The following is a 16,086-nucleotide window of genomic DNA, read 5'->3' as shown; positions in this document are numbered from 1 at the left end:
ACATCAGTGGGTATTCTGAACTGAACTGTCTGGTATGTGGCTAATGAATAGGGATCCAAACTGTGCAGAACATGTGGTTAATGCTGATACATTTATCATTCCATCCCTGAGGCTCCCTCATTCAGCATTATCAGTGCTGTTACCAGCTGAGCTGCCTGCCTTGTGATGAGAGCATGACTTGTGTGCTAGGACAAAGTCACTTACATACACTATAAAAAACAAACAACCTCTGAGAACATCGGTTTGATTCTTCTGCACAAAGTAGAAGCATTCTAAAATCTAAATCTAATTTTTTTTTTTATTAGTTCTGAAACAATTTTCCTAAGCAAAAACCTTCATATTTTTTTTAGCCTTCTGTTGTTGGAGAATACAAACATTTTCTGAAAGAAATCTGTTTCCTTTTAGAAACAAATTAGCTCTGAGTTTTGATTATTTTGTTTCATTTTGCACTGAACTGTAAATTAATCATAATTCTTTCCTTTTTTGTTTGATTTTTCCCCCTTTTTTAAGTGCTCTCAGATGCATCTGAGGAATTCATTTATTGAGGTGGTATATTGGATTTAAAAAATAACGAGTAAATCTTATTAAACATTCGAGCACAGTTGATGCGTTTTCAAAGCTAGGGAAAACACCTCATGTCCAAAAACTCAAATAGTTCTATAATCAGTAAATTTGTGGTTTTTTTTTCCTTTTTAAGGATTACCAATACAATTCGAAACAAAAAGTTCAAGGCTTTGAATCATAAGTTTTGCTTAACAACAAAATCTGATCAGTCTTGTTGTACAATCTGTGCGTGATAACCAAAGATAGTATCCATGCATGTTTCTTTCAAGTCTGCATCAAAATTGCCTTTAGGACTTTCCACATTTTAAATCATCTTATTATATCTGACAGTGAGCCAAAAGAAAAAAAGATGCAATCAAATTTAATAATAAGATTACACTAATTTTATTCATTTCTTTGTCTTGCTGCAGTAAATGAGACACATTGTTATCCTTGAAAAACTGAAAGAGCTCAAAAGATGGGAAATTTTGAATGGAATAATACTGTTCATGTTGTATACAAGATTTATACCTCAATGCTTGTGCAAATTGTGACCTAAGCTTTGTGGGTTTTGTTGTCCATCTGCATACTATTCTCATATTATTGTATTTCTTAAATGATGCCATGCAATTTAGAACAAACAGTCACTTTAACTCTTGAGGGAATGCTTAGATTTTCCTCATAAGCCGTCAAGGTCACTGTCACCTCATGTCTGTCACACTCTTGTGCAAACCATGAACGCCATGGAGAGAATTTCATTACATCTGGCATAAACGTACACCATGTGCTAAAAGGTAAACGGGTTTGAATTTGGTGGTTAAAGGTCAAGGTCACTGTGACTGCACAGTGTTGGCAGTATTGAATAAATTATAGGTGAATTCTTGCAAAATTTTACACTGCTAACTATTAAAGTAGAATCTTGAAGAGATGGTATTTTATATCCAAAAATTCACTTGCCAAGTGTTCACAGAGGGAGTCTTCATCTTGTTTTGTTTTTTAACCATAGTTTGTGTATTTATTTAAAATATTATTGGTTTTTATATTTTTTTCAAAATCAATAGTAAATCTTAACTGTCTTCTTTTCTCTTCCTGCTCTGTGAAGGGGGGAGAAAATGAGAACCCACTACCCTCTCTTTCACAGGCAAATACTTTCATATGGACAAGTTTCAGCACGATGAGGTGCACAGTTATTCTACCAACCTCGCCCCCATCTTTGTGTATTTTGCAGAGTTGTCTTGATTGATTGCAACATATTTTACTGTCAGAGTTTAATAGTGAGGGTGGATGTGTTTTCTGAACAATTGGGACCATCTGGATAAGTTGTGTAGTCTCACTGAAGTATGTTAAAGGTTTTACGTCTTTGTGTTGTGGCTATTTTAAGACTGGTAGGACACCAGGTTACAAGTAACATTAGATTATTTTGTCTGTGTCAGACTCAGGGGCAAATAGAGAAGAGAGGAGGAGTTAGGGGAGTGAAGTTTCTTTTCTTGTTGCTATTCTCGCATGAGTTGTTAAAGTAAATCGGTGGTGTGTTAAGCAGCCAAGAGCACTGGATACCTCTAGAGAAAGTTACCTAACTGTTAAGTCATAGCAGCAGAGGGGTGGCTAGCCGCTCTGGAGTCTAAGTTTATAGACTCTGTAATAATCTGTGGGTCTAATTATGGAATATGTTTCTATAAATTCACCAGTGCCCCTAGATTGTGTGATTGTCCTCCAATCATGATGTTCCAGCTGCCCAACTATAGCCACAATGACAAGTTGCTGTGGTAGGCGTGAGGCGTGTAGGGGTGACCAAGCAGCAGGTTTCTGGGAAGGCTTGCGAGCCTCGCCCGGGGGAGCTGTATTCAGCAGTGATCTGCTGAACTCCGGGCAGCACACTGATGTGGCTCGGCTCTGGTTTCAGTGGTTTTACATTGTTTGGGCTTTTCAAAAACAAACTTTTACTGGAAAGGGACCGTGAGAAATGTAGTATTCAAGACCTCACTTTTCCACAGGATAATGTTAGAAAAAAGGCAAATCATTTAGGGCCTCTTTTCACTTTTTTTTTTCTGTTGCTTTTTAATGAGAAGAAGAAGTCATGATGGGATTTCTTTTTTTCTATTTTGGAAATGTGGTGCATGAGGTGAGCGAGTGTAAAAGAGAGACAGCATTGAAAACAGAGCTTTTTGAAAAAGGCCTTCACAATGCAAGCCTTGTGCTGTGATTTGGTCTGTCCTCACCAAGCTGAGCAGAGGAATGGAAAAGATTATCCGCAGGAATGTCTGGGGTGCCCTCAAACGGAGCAGGCCTCGTGACTGGCCAATGGGAGCGAGGCCTGTAGAGCGGCGGGCTAATTTTTTCCTGATGAACTCAGCTGCCTGTTCCACAATGCAGTCTGATTGCCAGGGCTGAACTCGCATATGGTCCGTGTTTGGAGGGTCCAAATGACAGGACCAATTCTGCCTGGAGAGAAAAGGGGGTGGGGATGTTGGACATAGATGATCACGACTGGCTCCCTCTCTTGTTATTTCATTAGTTCTGGATGTGACTGATGCAGCAGAAACTCAATCTGAGTATCCGGCACTACCTGCAGAGATTAACCCTCCAGGTGTATTGTTGTCTTGTGATTTCTAACTCTCTATTGATTATGTTTTAATAAGTAACAATTACACATAATACCAAGCAACATTAGTGTTTAATGCAGCCCTGTTTCATTACAGTGCCTCAGAATTATCTCACTGCCTCACAAATCCTGCCAATTCATTTGGAACCCATTTTCTATTCTGACTACATGGAAAGAGGCTTCATTATCCCTCCACTTAGAACCAGCCCAGCGTAAACTGTAGGGCTAGTGACACAGCTCCATCTCCATGCAAGAAATATGTGTTTACTTGCTCATTGTTTTTTCTGTGTGTTGCTTTTTAGAATTAGTTCTGCAGAAATACTCCATGTGGTGGGCCTCTGGAGAGAGGCAGCATGTGTTTGTGGACCTTGTGGTCACACAGCAGGGTTTTAGAGTAGCGGTTGGGGTGGGGAAGTGGGGTTAATGTCTAGTTAAAGTGGTTCCCGGCTCCTCATATTTCCCATCGTGGGGTCCTGAAGAGGTGAGGAGGGTCATAGGGAGGGAGCTCGTTAGCCTCAGTGTGCTTCGTGCTCCCTGCTCTCTAATTGGCTGGCTGGAGTCAGTGCTGTCCCCGGCTGCTTCCTGCTAGGTCAGAAGCCAACAGGGCTAGAAGCAACTAAGCTGCAGTTTATGGGTCCTGAACCCCATTCATCGGGACAGACAAGTTATTTTTGTATTTTTAATACACAAATTCAAAGAATCACAACTCATCTCATGCTAAGCCCAGTTAATTTCTGCGTGTTTTAGTTGTATGTGGTTAATTATAGCCAGAGCACTGGTGTTTGTCCTCACTACGATAAGAACTGCCAAACTTTGGAGTTAATTAGATGTTTGAGTTTGTGTGTGTGTGTGTGTGCGCGCGCGTGTGTGTGTGTGTGTGTGTGCATGTGTGTGGATGAAATGCAATTGGTGTACAGCGAAAAATTTCACAATGTTAAGACTAAAATATAAAGAAACTAAAATTCCCCAGATAGCTAAATAGATTCTGGTGTTAAATTTAATTCCCACGATTAACACCTTAATTAGTTGAGCCATCAGTTCCACCATAATTGATATTTATGTATTGATTTTTGTGACAGGAGGTTTTTGTGTGTGTGTCCTCACATTTGCCCTTCATGTTCTTTTTGTATTGCTCTCTAATAATCTCTCAGCTAGTCCTTTTATCTAAGGAGGATTCACTAAATACCCTTAATAACTGTCCATCTGGTCACATGGAATTCCCTAAAGTGACATGGCCCCTGGTGGCCAGCTGCCACAGCAGCTAGGATGCATCTGCAGAGGTGGAGGTCTCTGTGCTGGTACTGAATGCCATCCGCAGCCATCCTCGGTGGGTCACTAGAAATCAGAGTGACTAAGCCTTTGATAACTCTCTGAGCCCTTAATCCCAGAGCAGCACCATCAGAGTGAAATGCTATCTCATTGTTACAGCTCAGACCCATTGGAGAGTGAAAAGAATGGGCAGCCGTGGACATGGGGGATGGACAGGAGTTGTCATATCGTCGCTGTGGTGCGGTCATTATCATCTCCACAGTGGAAATATGGGTGCTGGAGTTGAGGACTGGGAGTTGAACTTGAATAATTACCTGAGCTCAGATTCTCAAAGGCTCTGAGTTTAAATTTAAATCTTGGTTGTGCACTGGAAGCAGCATTTAAATGTAAATTATCAGGGGTACAGAATAATTGAATGCCTAATTAATCTTACAGTGGAATACAAATTTATCCATTGTCTCCCCCCTCCCCCCCCCTCCCCTTATTTAAAAACAGTGAGGAGTTGAGCGGAAAGCACTTGTTATTTTTTGTGTGTGTTTTTTTTTTTTTTTTTTTTTTTTTACTGCTGCATTATATTTAGACTATAGATAATATATTCTCTCAGAGACAGTTTACGTAAATGAGGTGAAACTTCATCCTGCCAGCTGTCCTTGGAATTTATTTTGACCCCTTGAGTGAGAGTAACAGTACAGTATGTGAGGCTTTGCATCTGCATGAAAAAAATGGAGGAAAAAAAAAGAAACCCTGCATTTTTTATTAACTTCAATTAAACATGAATAAGCAAGTTCTCATTCTTGAGGCCCCACGTTGCCTAGCACAGAACAGTATGTTAATGACAGCCAAGCACGTCGGTTTCTTCTGGAATATATGGGCAAATTAACCAATGGCATGAATATAAATGAATGCGTGCATCTTGACCCAGATATCTCACTCCTGATTGTATCCCTGCTATGGCTAGCTGATAGAAACATCTGAATCAGCCTGCAGTGCAGCTTTTCTGGATCCTTGAGGGTGATCCAAAGTGCCCTGTTTATATTAGACAGGCTGACTAAGTGTTGAGGGGCACTGGCCTCATCTAACCATGCACAAACATCAGAGCACCAAGATACAAGAAAATTGCATGTGTCATTTACAAAAGGACTCTTAGCCATTATTTACTGTACTATACTCTTCAAAAAAATCAGTGAGTGTTGTGTTGTGTTCTTTATGTGCAGAATAATATGTTACAGGCTTGGATAAATCATGCAAGTACAATGGACAAAAAATATTTACTCCCAGTGGAAAAAAGCCATGTTTGATAGATTACCATAATAAACAATGAGAGTGAAAAGACATGATTTTGAGGAATACCATCTGTTGTGGCGCCTGTTTTGTCTTTTCTCTGTTTTCTAAGATGATGAAGAATCTTGAAAGCTACCATTTAGCATCTGGATGAACCTAAGATATTTGGATGAGGCCAGACAGAAGGAAGAGGTCAAAAGTCTTATTTTTTCTCTGGGCCATGCTTTCCCTGTTGCTATCCTTCGCTTGCAACATCCAACATGGCTTAAGTCATGATTGAAAGTAACAAGAATGCAGAAGCGTTTAATAACCTGTAATGTATCTTTGCAGTTTTAATGTAGAGTTTGACTTTGTGGAGGTAGACATTCTCATTTTGTTAGTTTTGTCTATTACAAACATCTCCATCATAAACAAAAATGAGATCCAGCATAATGTTACAGCAGACTTATTCACTTCTTGTTTGTTCACTGGCCTGTTTGTCAATGAGGTGGTGAGGGAGCTCAGGTGTCCTTTCAGAGTGCACTTGGGGCTCAGTGTTGTCAGGGGCAGTTCTAGCCATTCCTCTGCTCACTATGGTCAGTTGCTTCTGTCCTTGTCAATGGGATTTTGGAAAGGCAGTGGCAGCGACAGATCATCCCACTGTGTGCGTCCCCCCTCCACCCCCAGAGGAGGATAAACAGAGGGGAGAGAAAGGGAAATGGACAGTCAGGGTTGTTGGGGGAGAGAAAGCGAGGGGTAAGGAGTTAGCAGGAGAGAGAGGACGGGGGAGATGACTGTTGGTATTTTGATGCTAAAGTGATTTGACATGCTTGGCATTATAGCTGGCTTGGTGGTGGGGGAAGGGAGAGGCAGTGGAAACGAGCACTTGTATCCGAATGTCAATGAAGCCGATCTCATGAAGTGGAAGGTCAAAAATGTATCACTTGCCACCTCACCTCGTGCAGGCTCCGCCCTTGGACTCCTGCAAAGGGCAAAACAAGAACTGATGGGTGTAGGTTAGAGAACGAAAGGCCAGAGAGGTCTGTAAAAAAATGTCTGTTTGTATGTGTGTGTATGAGGATGGTGGGTGGAGGCAGGGTGGCAGAACTCTGATATCTCAATGTCACATGTCCCCACTGCACAGCAACAGGCCCATCCGAGTGTGCTAATGCAGGCCAGCACATGCTGGGATGTGAAAGGTGGAGGGAGAAGTGTTTGCAATCCTCCGTGCTTTCTCCACAGAGAGCCACTTCCTGAGGTGCATGGAGAAAGCAATTGACAGAGTGATGGTAATGCAGTGCCTAATGGAAATGTCTTGTTGGGACATGGTGTTGGTCTGAGAAGCTGGTGGCCCTCTAGGAACTGGCTTTAGCAGCACTAAAGCTTTAGCCCCTGTTTTGCCAAACAAACAGAACAACAACTGAAATGACGTCTCATGAAGACCATGGTAATTGGTTTGATTATAAGCAAAATCAAAGTATTAAAGCTAGATTATTACAATTAACATCCCAGTTCCATCCCTCAGTTATGTACTCAGCAGAGACTAGAAGAGCAGGAACATAATCGTGCATGTTGTAAACACTCAAACACTTTGGCCAGATTACTCAATCATTGTTGTTGATGGCTCAACAAGCAAGCTGGTGGACTTTGTGCACCTAAAATGCCATAAATTGAATTAACAGCCATATTCTTACCCACTGTCTTTGGGCTCTGAGTGCTGGGCAGACCTGGGGCATTGTTGCAGAAAGTTGACCTTTGGTGTCTGCCCGTGCAGACGGGTCAGTCAATGTGACTGTGATGGAGTAGGGACAGTGGGGAAAGAGCGCACCAAACGCCATGGGGGCATTGCGTCCAAAAGTCCATTACAGTCACTGACATTGAGCTAATTGACTGGTGTAGTTGTGCACCAGTGGTGGCATGACTTTATACAGAGGACGGGCAAAGGAAGAGTCATATTAAGAGCTGGTGGCAGAGTCGGTGAAAGATTGCAGAGTGAGGGTTGAAACTTGATGGTTTAGCATTGACACACCATCGGATGTTATTTATCAGATGGTTTTGCTGCGCGGTTCAGTTAACCAGACCTTTATGAATCACTATAACAAGTTCACAAACATGTGGGGAGATTGAAAGGGGCAAGCTAAAGCAGCACAATGAGATAAATTAAAATGTGCCCTGTTTAAAAAATGCAGCAGATCCAAAACAAGTGCCACGTGCTCATAGGTGCCTGTGTTTGATTTAGAGTAGTGGAGAAAAGAATGAGGTCATTCATTAAACAGAAATTGGAAACAGTCACCGGTCCAGTCTTCTCTGTAATATTGTTTTGTGTTTTTTAGGGGCATAGGGAGGTGAGGCTTGGGTGGATAGTCAAAACAAGACAAGGGATATTAAGGAAATCATTGTAAGTTCTGCTGTTTTGTTTTTCTCCTTTTCTGACACTTAATATGTGTCACGGGTGTCATATCACATCTTATCCTCTCATGGCTGAAGTAAGAAGGAGTTAATCATTTACACAACAGTTTTGCGCTAGGTATTATGAAATAATCTAGAAGACATGGGGCATTTAGTGCCCATCTATTAATGCTGGTCAAGTTAAGAGCTCCTCAGCATCAAAACAAGAGCTTAGTGCCAGAAAGAAAAGCACTGCAGGCCTAATGCTTTGCTTTTTCCAGGATCAGTCGCTGTATAGCTATGGGTGTCTTTGTGTGCTTGTATTTATGTCTCTGGACTCAAATGTGCATGTACACCTGCATTGATGTGCTGATGTACTGTATCTATTGTACTTACAATGTTGTGTTCCTTTCATCTCTTTGCCAGCTGTGGCAAATTTCATTTTAGATTTAGCGTGTACCATTCAGGGGAGTGATCAGAACGAGCTGAGCCCTCACATTATTTAACCCCAACCGTCCACTCTCAATACCCCGCCGCATCCGAAATGACTTGTTTGGTTGCCATGCTGTGATTTGGTTTTCACCCTTCTATGTGAAGTGTTCATCGGGATGCGATTTTATAGGACATCTATGTCAAAGGCAAAATGAGCGGCAGCAGCTGCCTGTAACCCAAGCTGATAATGAGCGTGTATTTGTGTTTATTTAACACCCTCCCCGCCATCTGTTCCATGTATTGTGATACACAGACGGGGCACGTGTGTGTGAGCCTGGTGATTACACAACAGCCGGGCTAGTTTTGTGGTGGCACTGTCTCATCCGACACCAGCGCGCCGCCAGTTCCATTATTCAGACTTTGCTCAGTGGCACGACGCGCAAATCGAAACAAGACAACCAAACAGACTATTGAGTGTCAAAAACACATGTATCAAAAGAGAGAGACACAGAAAAGCTGCACACAGAGTGTAATTTTTATGCTGGTGTGCGCGTGGATGCATACACCAGCATAAACTTGGAGATGTGCTGAATGTGAGCTGAAGTATACTTAGAGGACAGTGTCTATAGACATCATCATGTTTAATACAACAACAGCTTGCTGTGCTTTCTGGCCTCCATCTGCCTTGCCAGAGGTCACAAGGGTTAAAAGAGCATTTAGAGCTCATGGAAAAACAAACAGGTCTATTATCACCGGTTTTGTTTTGCTGTTATTCAAGCATTTTTGCTTCTGACTACCTGTCCACATAATGGTTATTTTTGAACGCAACACAATTAGTATGTGGGAGTGCAAAAATTAATGCCTAACCACAGCAGTCCTGCAGGTTACATAATGAGCACAACCCTATTCTCTGAGCAGCATGCTAAAAAGTGTATTTAACAGTTTTACAGCACTTTGTTATCTCACTGCATGAATTATGACTTAAGATATTGATATTATCTGAAGAAAGTATGAGAGGTTAACTTTGACCTGCTCTCAGTGTTGTGAAACTGTGTTATTGATCTTGTATTTCCCAGAATATGACCTAATATTTGTCACAAAAGCTTATGCAACCTGTAGATGTATACTCTTTTTTACTTATACTGTCTTGTTTACAAAAAGATTTCTGACATGTTCTGTACTTTCACCAAAACAGATTTCACATACGTTACTTTTAAAAGTAAGTGCAGGGTTCTGTGAAATGAGGGTTAATATCTAACTTTAAAATATGTTACATTATTTAAATATGATCATTGGCAAGTTCTGTTAGTAAAAAATAAATTTAAAAAAATTTAAATTTAGAAAAGGATCATAGTCTAAAATCAACATCAGGGAGATCATGTCTGACATCATGTTTGCAGTGGTTGCAGGGGTCTTCAGATTCATTTATTGCTAATATTTCCTTTTCAGGATTTCGTGTTTTTTACTTCATGTTTGATCCACTACACTAAGGGTAAATAGAAAAATAAAAGGAAGTTTTTCTGTTTTTAAATTTTAATTGTCAGCTCCAAAACAAGATTACTGACCTTAATGTGTATTGTTGCTCAGAACTGCAGGGCAGAAGGCAGGAAACACGATGAACAGGTTGCTAATCCATCACGGGGCTACCTTATTGCTTTTATTAGATACTAGTTATATCAGGGCGTACTAAAATCAATTTTGAAGACTGATGTCTGGTAGTGTTTATACACAATTGAAAATTGGCTCGTGTCAATGTAAAATTAACAAAGAATCCAAAAAGATGCAAACAAATACTTTGCCTTGTAAAGTTAAAAAAAAACATGCTAAAGATGAAATTCTTCTGACATGAGCAAACAATCTGTTATGGCTTTTAAGGTGTTTTCTGTAGCTCTGGATCATTACGTCAGACATCAACAGGATCTGAAGACAAAAACAGCAGCAACAGCAAAATAAAGCAGTAAAATATAATTTTTTCTCAATTTCAGTTCAATTCAATTTTATTTATATAGCACCAAATCACAACACGTATGTATGTGAGGAGCAGGATTTTGAATTCAATTCTGGATTTAACAGGGAGCCAATAAAGGGAAGCCAAAACAGGAGAAATATGCTCTCTCTTTCTAGTCCCTGTCAGTACTCTTGCTGCAGCATTTTGGATTAATTGAAGGCTTTTCAGTGAGTTTTTTGGACATCCTGATAATAATGAATTGCAGTAGTCCATATTAGGACATGCACAACCACATACTATCTGCTAACATGTATTTGTTAGTGGATAAGTGGATTTCCAAGGAATTGTCACTGATTAGAGTGAATTTAAAGAATGACAAGAAAACATCAGTGCTCCAAGAAATATTCAAAATGTCCAGTAAGTATGGATGATTGTAAAAACTCCACTGCTGCTTTTATTGGGTGTGCCATATCAAATATTGAAAGGTGCCAGGAAAATTTCACATAGCACAGCATGCAGTGAGGCAGACCATCGTCTGGATTATTGGCAAAAAAGATTTTACTAAGTAAATGGGGAAAACCCAATTCCCGCACAGATGAAACAACAGTCATGGCGTAATGGGAGATGAGGCTCTTGCTAATATCATCCGTTGGTGAAGTAATTATTAAAATTTAGTAAATGTGGAGTCTAACATGCAAAAAAGGTCTACATGAAGGTGTGTGTATATGACATATTTTCTATTCGGCTGAAGCCCTGTAATGGAAAACATATATATATTTATCAAAATGTGATTTAAAAAAAAAAAAAAAGCTGTGAAGAAATTTGAATCAGTGTATTTTCATTCGCTATCTTCTTGTGGATATAATTATTATATTTATGAAGCAATCATAATTTATCAAGCAATATTTGTTCATATGGCTCAGCTAATATGAAACTGAAGTTCTTCTGTGTTTACCCACCCTGCAGGCTTTTTAGTTGTGCAAATTAATGCATAAAGACAGGTGGAGGAAAATACTTTCAGTCTCTACTTCAGGGGTGTCAAACTCAAATACACAGTGGGCCAAAATTCAAAACTGGAACAAAGTCGCGGGCTAACGTTAATATTTATTGAAAAAAAAATCTTCCTCCAGATATAAGAATGAATCTTTTCTTATGGGCTCAAACAAGTTTTGCTGAAAAACTGAATATGGAACAAGCAAAGCTTAATACTAAACAATATATATATTAGCTGTATAATACCATTAGGCCAGCTCTAATAGTAATTTAGTATTGGCTTCGCGGGCCAAATGTAGTTAGGCTGCGGGCCAAATTTGGCCCGCGGGCCAGAGTTTGACACCTATGCTCTACCCCCCCCCCCCCCCCCCCCCTCTTCTTTCCATCTTGCTTCCCCTCCTTCCCCGTTTCTTTCCTCTGCCTCTTTTCTCCATATGATTAGTCCTGAATCATGTTCCAGTGGATGTACTTCTCGGCCAACTAAACTAATAAATACGCTCTACATGATTGATCCTTCTGCCCGTCCTGTTTACATAGTGTGTGCTCCCCTGCGCCAAGGGGCGTTGACCTTTCACACACAGGGAGGCTCACCCTCTTTATCTCGCATCATTGTGCAGCTGATGAGTAGATTGCAACCAATCAGGTGGGAAGGTTTCGCTCACTATAGCAGAGGAACACACTCAGATCTGCGCGAGTGGGAATGACAGGGGGAAGATGGGATGTTTTCCTCCTCTGTTCACAAAGGAATACTTTCACTGCCCCTGGCAGAAGGCTTCTTTATTAAAGGGACCAGATGTGGCAGACAGCAGTGTGTTGTAATGTAGCCACTGTGTCATGAATCAACTGCTCTGTTGATCTTGTGACCAGCCGTGCCCCCCGGTAAACTCAAAAAGTTCAAAGGTTGTCTCTCAAGCTTGTCTCTAATCTGCACTCCAAACGAGAGGAGAGGTCTAAATTGGCCGTTGGCATTACACTGGATGTACATTTCTGGGCTCATGTTTGACATTGTCTGGTACTAGCTCACCAGCTGTGAAGGGTTTCATGTTTTTCAAATTGTTGTCCGTTTCCAGCTGTCTCCTTAGCTTATTATGGGTATTTTGCACAGCTTTATAGTATGAGGAAGTAGTCAATGACAGTTATTGTTCTTTGAAAATTTGACCCAAAGAGCCCTTTTTTCCCTCCTTGAAGGAGTGTTAACAGAGAAATAGAATAGCAGTGATACATAGCTCAAATAATGGAAGATCAGTGACACTTCAAACTGTCAAAGTTCTCTGAACTTTGACACGAGCGATTGAAGCAACAACCAGTGGGAGCTAAGTATACTGTTGATTGACATATGACAGAGTAAGGAAGGTTACCTACACAGAAATGTCTGTTATAGCAGCTGTTAGCGGCAAAGTGATACTTGACGGGGGGAAAAGCCTTACATGTGGAGAAGGTAGGCGCACAGTGTTTATTAGACCTGCAGTTCTATGAAACCATTGTAGAAAAAAATCTGCTTTCCCTTTCCCACCTCTGCTTTCTCATCTCTGGTTTCCCATCATGACATCAGCTATTCTTCTGACACCATCCAGCCCCCCCAACATTTGACCTGGTGACAAAAGGAGCCTGTCCTTTTCATCTACTTTTAATCTTACCCTCAGTATTAATATGACTACTTTGGACGTTTGCTGCTTTGAACAGAAGTGACCCTCTGCCAGCGGCCAGTCCATTCACATACATATTTGAAGAATGTTTCTGTTTCTTTATTTTTCCTTCTAGCAATCTCCCTAAGGTATGGAGGAAATGGAAAGACTGAGAAGAGCAAAAAAAGAAAGTGAGGGAGAAAGAGGGAGCGGAGATATTCTAGGGGGGATTGTGGGAACCCACTGATAAAGGCGTGCATCTTAATCCATCCTAAGGCCTGTCTTATGCTCTGCTATAAGCTTTTATGTGATCATTAGGAGTGTGTGCCCTCACGCACATCCACATGCATGCTTTAGGTATAAGTGTGTGTATGTGGCTTTGCATATTTGATATGTTAATGTTCACTGATGCTGTGGTAAAGTCTTTTTGAATCTTGTATATCAAGGCTCCTCGAGATCCTTACAGTAGATGTCTTCTATAGAAACATGGCACACCCACTCGTTTTCACAACAAGGTAACAGTACTACAAGTGGAGTGCATAATGACTTGTTTTATAGCATATAAGTATATTAAAAGTACTAATTAATGCTCTGCAATTCCTCTCTAATGCTTTGCACTAGGTAGGGATTTTCTGTGTGTGTCTCTCTCTCTGAGGTTATGCCTTCAGCTCCCTTGTTCCTCCTTGAGCTTTAGTGGAATTTGGCTGATGTGCGCCAAGGGGAGGAGAGGAAGGAGGCGCTCATCTTGTTTCAGTGCTTTATGAGTCTGACGTGTTCGTCTGTAATTGCAGTTATGGGTGATTAAACTCTCAATGCCCCTCAGGATCCACAGCCAGCTATCAATCAGCGTCGGGCCGAGCTGCACAGCTCTCAGATTGGTTCCTCTGTCTGTCTTTCAGATATCCTGCTTCATGCCGCTCTGTAACATAGCCGTATAGCGGAGCTGCAGTTTGCTATTTTCAAAATAGGCAAACACATGTTGCATTTTGAGTTTAATCAAGTGATTGTAAGAAAAGGGGAATGAACTGCAACTTTTCCATGAGGTGTCATCCTCCCTTGTTTATATTTTTCTGTTTAACAAAGCTGAGGCTTAACAAGCCTTAAGATAAGTCGGTTTGTGAATTCTTGACTTTACAGGTCACTTGCCAAGCAAAGTAGCCACTTAATGGTTAAAAATTTTAAACATTTTCTAATGTATTTTTAGTGGTTACATAAATACATAATATGCCATGTGCGAATAAAATTCCATTGAATAAATTGAGTGATGAATTATTGTTTTTGCTCTTTTTTTAATATCCTCCTCGTCTGTGTGTTTTAGATACTTGCTGAAGCATATATGTGAGGCAAATCATCTTTTATAATTTAACTCTAAAAGCTGATGTGTGTGTGTGGGTGGGTGGGTGTACGTGGGGCTTTTGAAATTAATAATCTGTTGATGGCTTCATGGTTTCTTTTATGTTTATGTATTCATACCCATGCTGTCATGCATGGCAAATAATTGCAGTGTGTTTGCATGTGTGGTAACATATTTATGACTTAAAACAATTGGTGGGTAGATAGGGGGATCGGGGGGTTGGAACTTAGGCCTGCTACTTGCTCGTCTAATTGGTGAGTGTTTGCATCTGTGTGTGTTTATGAAAAATGTGCAACTTATCTACAGAGGCAATATACAACCGCGGGAGTCTTGTCCTCCTCACTATCCTCCTCTGACACTCCAATGGCAAGAGGACAGCATTTTCTCAGCTGAGAGAAGATGGCAGCCAGGCATCTGAACATTCCCTATCGCAAGGATTTGAGTCCAAGCAAAACACTTCAGTATGTGTGTGGTAAAGAGGAGTGTGCCTGTTTGTACAAGTTATCTGCCAGTGGCCTCCTCCCATTAGTTTGCTGACTTGGTTGAACCCTTGTCTTCTGTTGAAGGTTGTGTGTTTTCATTTCTTTGTCTCCTCCTCTGTGTTGTACTTCTGGATGCAACAAGGATAAAGAAAAGAGTAATTCACACCCTCGTTGCCCTAAGGATCCTTGTTAGATATGGCAGAGTGACCTCACAGTGGAGGATGCAGTGCCAAGAGGGCAGGAAAAATAATTTTTCTCAAAGCAAAGGCAGAAATATGAAGAAAAGAAAATAGATTGAAGTGAAGAAATGACTCCTCTTGCACCACATCTAAAGCCTTCGCCTAGACTGGAGTATCTGTCTGGGTAAAAGGCGAAGTCTGTAGAAGTTACAGACTGATTCATTTGTGAAAGCCCACACGGACACTAAAAAGTATGAATACACTAAGACCTCATACACAGTGCCATTTTATTTTTTGCATACTTGTCACACTAACATGTTTTAGATAATCAAACAGATTTTAGTATTAGACAATGATGACTTGAGTAAATACAAAATGAGATTTTAAATGACAATTTCCTTTATTAAAGCTCCAAATTTGGGCCCTACGTTGAAAAGCAATTGCCGCTATTGTTAAATCAAAGCTAACCACATTTGTTTCTTGGAAAGCTGAGTTCAATTTCACTAGTCACAGACGTGTTGATTCAAGAAATCACGTACATAGAACCTGTCTGGTAAAGTGAAGTAGGCTAAAAGATCTCAAAAAGCAACACATTATACCACGAGCTAAAGAAATCCAAAAACAGGTAAGCAACAAAGTCATTGGCATTTGTCAGTCTGGATAGGTTTACAAAACCATTTCTGGGACTCCAGCGAACTACAGCGAGAGCTGTTATCTACAAATGGAGAACAGTGGTGAACCTTCCTATGAGTGGCCAGCCTACAAAAGAATGTCTCAATGGTCACGAAAGAACCCAGAACAACATCTAAAAAAGTGAAGGTCTCACTTACCTCAGTTAAAGTCAGAATTCATGTTTTAACAATTAGAGATTCGGCAAAAATGCCCCCCCAAAAAAACACTGCTGGATTCTGATAATTCTTGAAATTAAGAAGAGGTAAAAAAAAAACAAAAAAAAAAAAAAAAAACATGCTTCGTCAAACATGTACCTGAATGATTTGCTGCCACACACCA

At 40.5% G+C, this 16,086-nt stretch overlaps 1 protein-coding gene across 4 annotated transcripts in view; it reads left to right on the top strand.

Annotated features, from left to right (window-relative positions):
• The window catches only part of rxraa (retinoid X receptor, alpha a), a 109,179-nt gene that overhangs the window by 30,383 nt on the left and 62,710 nt on the right, over positions 1–16,086 (top strand). The gene's annotated exons all lie outside the window — the stretch shown is intronic.

This window comes from Neolamprologus brichardi, chromosome 7, assembly GCF_056152115.1.
Source record: "Neolamprologus brichardi isolate AB-2024 chromosome 7, ASM5615211v1, whole genome shotgun sequence".
Lineage (NCBI taxonomy): Eukaryota > Metazoa > Chordata > Actinopteri > Cichliformes > Cichlidae > Neolamprologus > Neolamprologus brichardi.
This window is presented reverse-complemented; position numbering and strand designations above follow the sequence as displayed.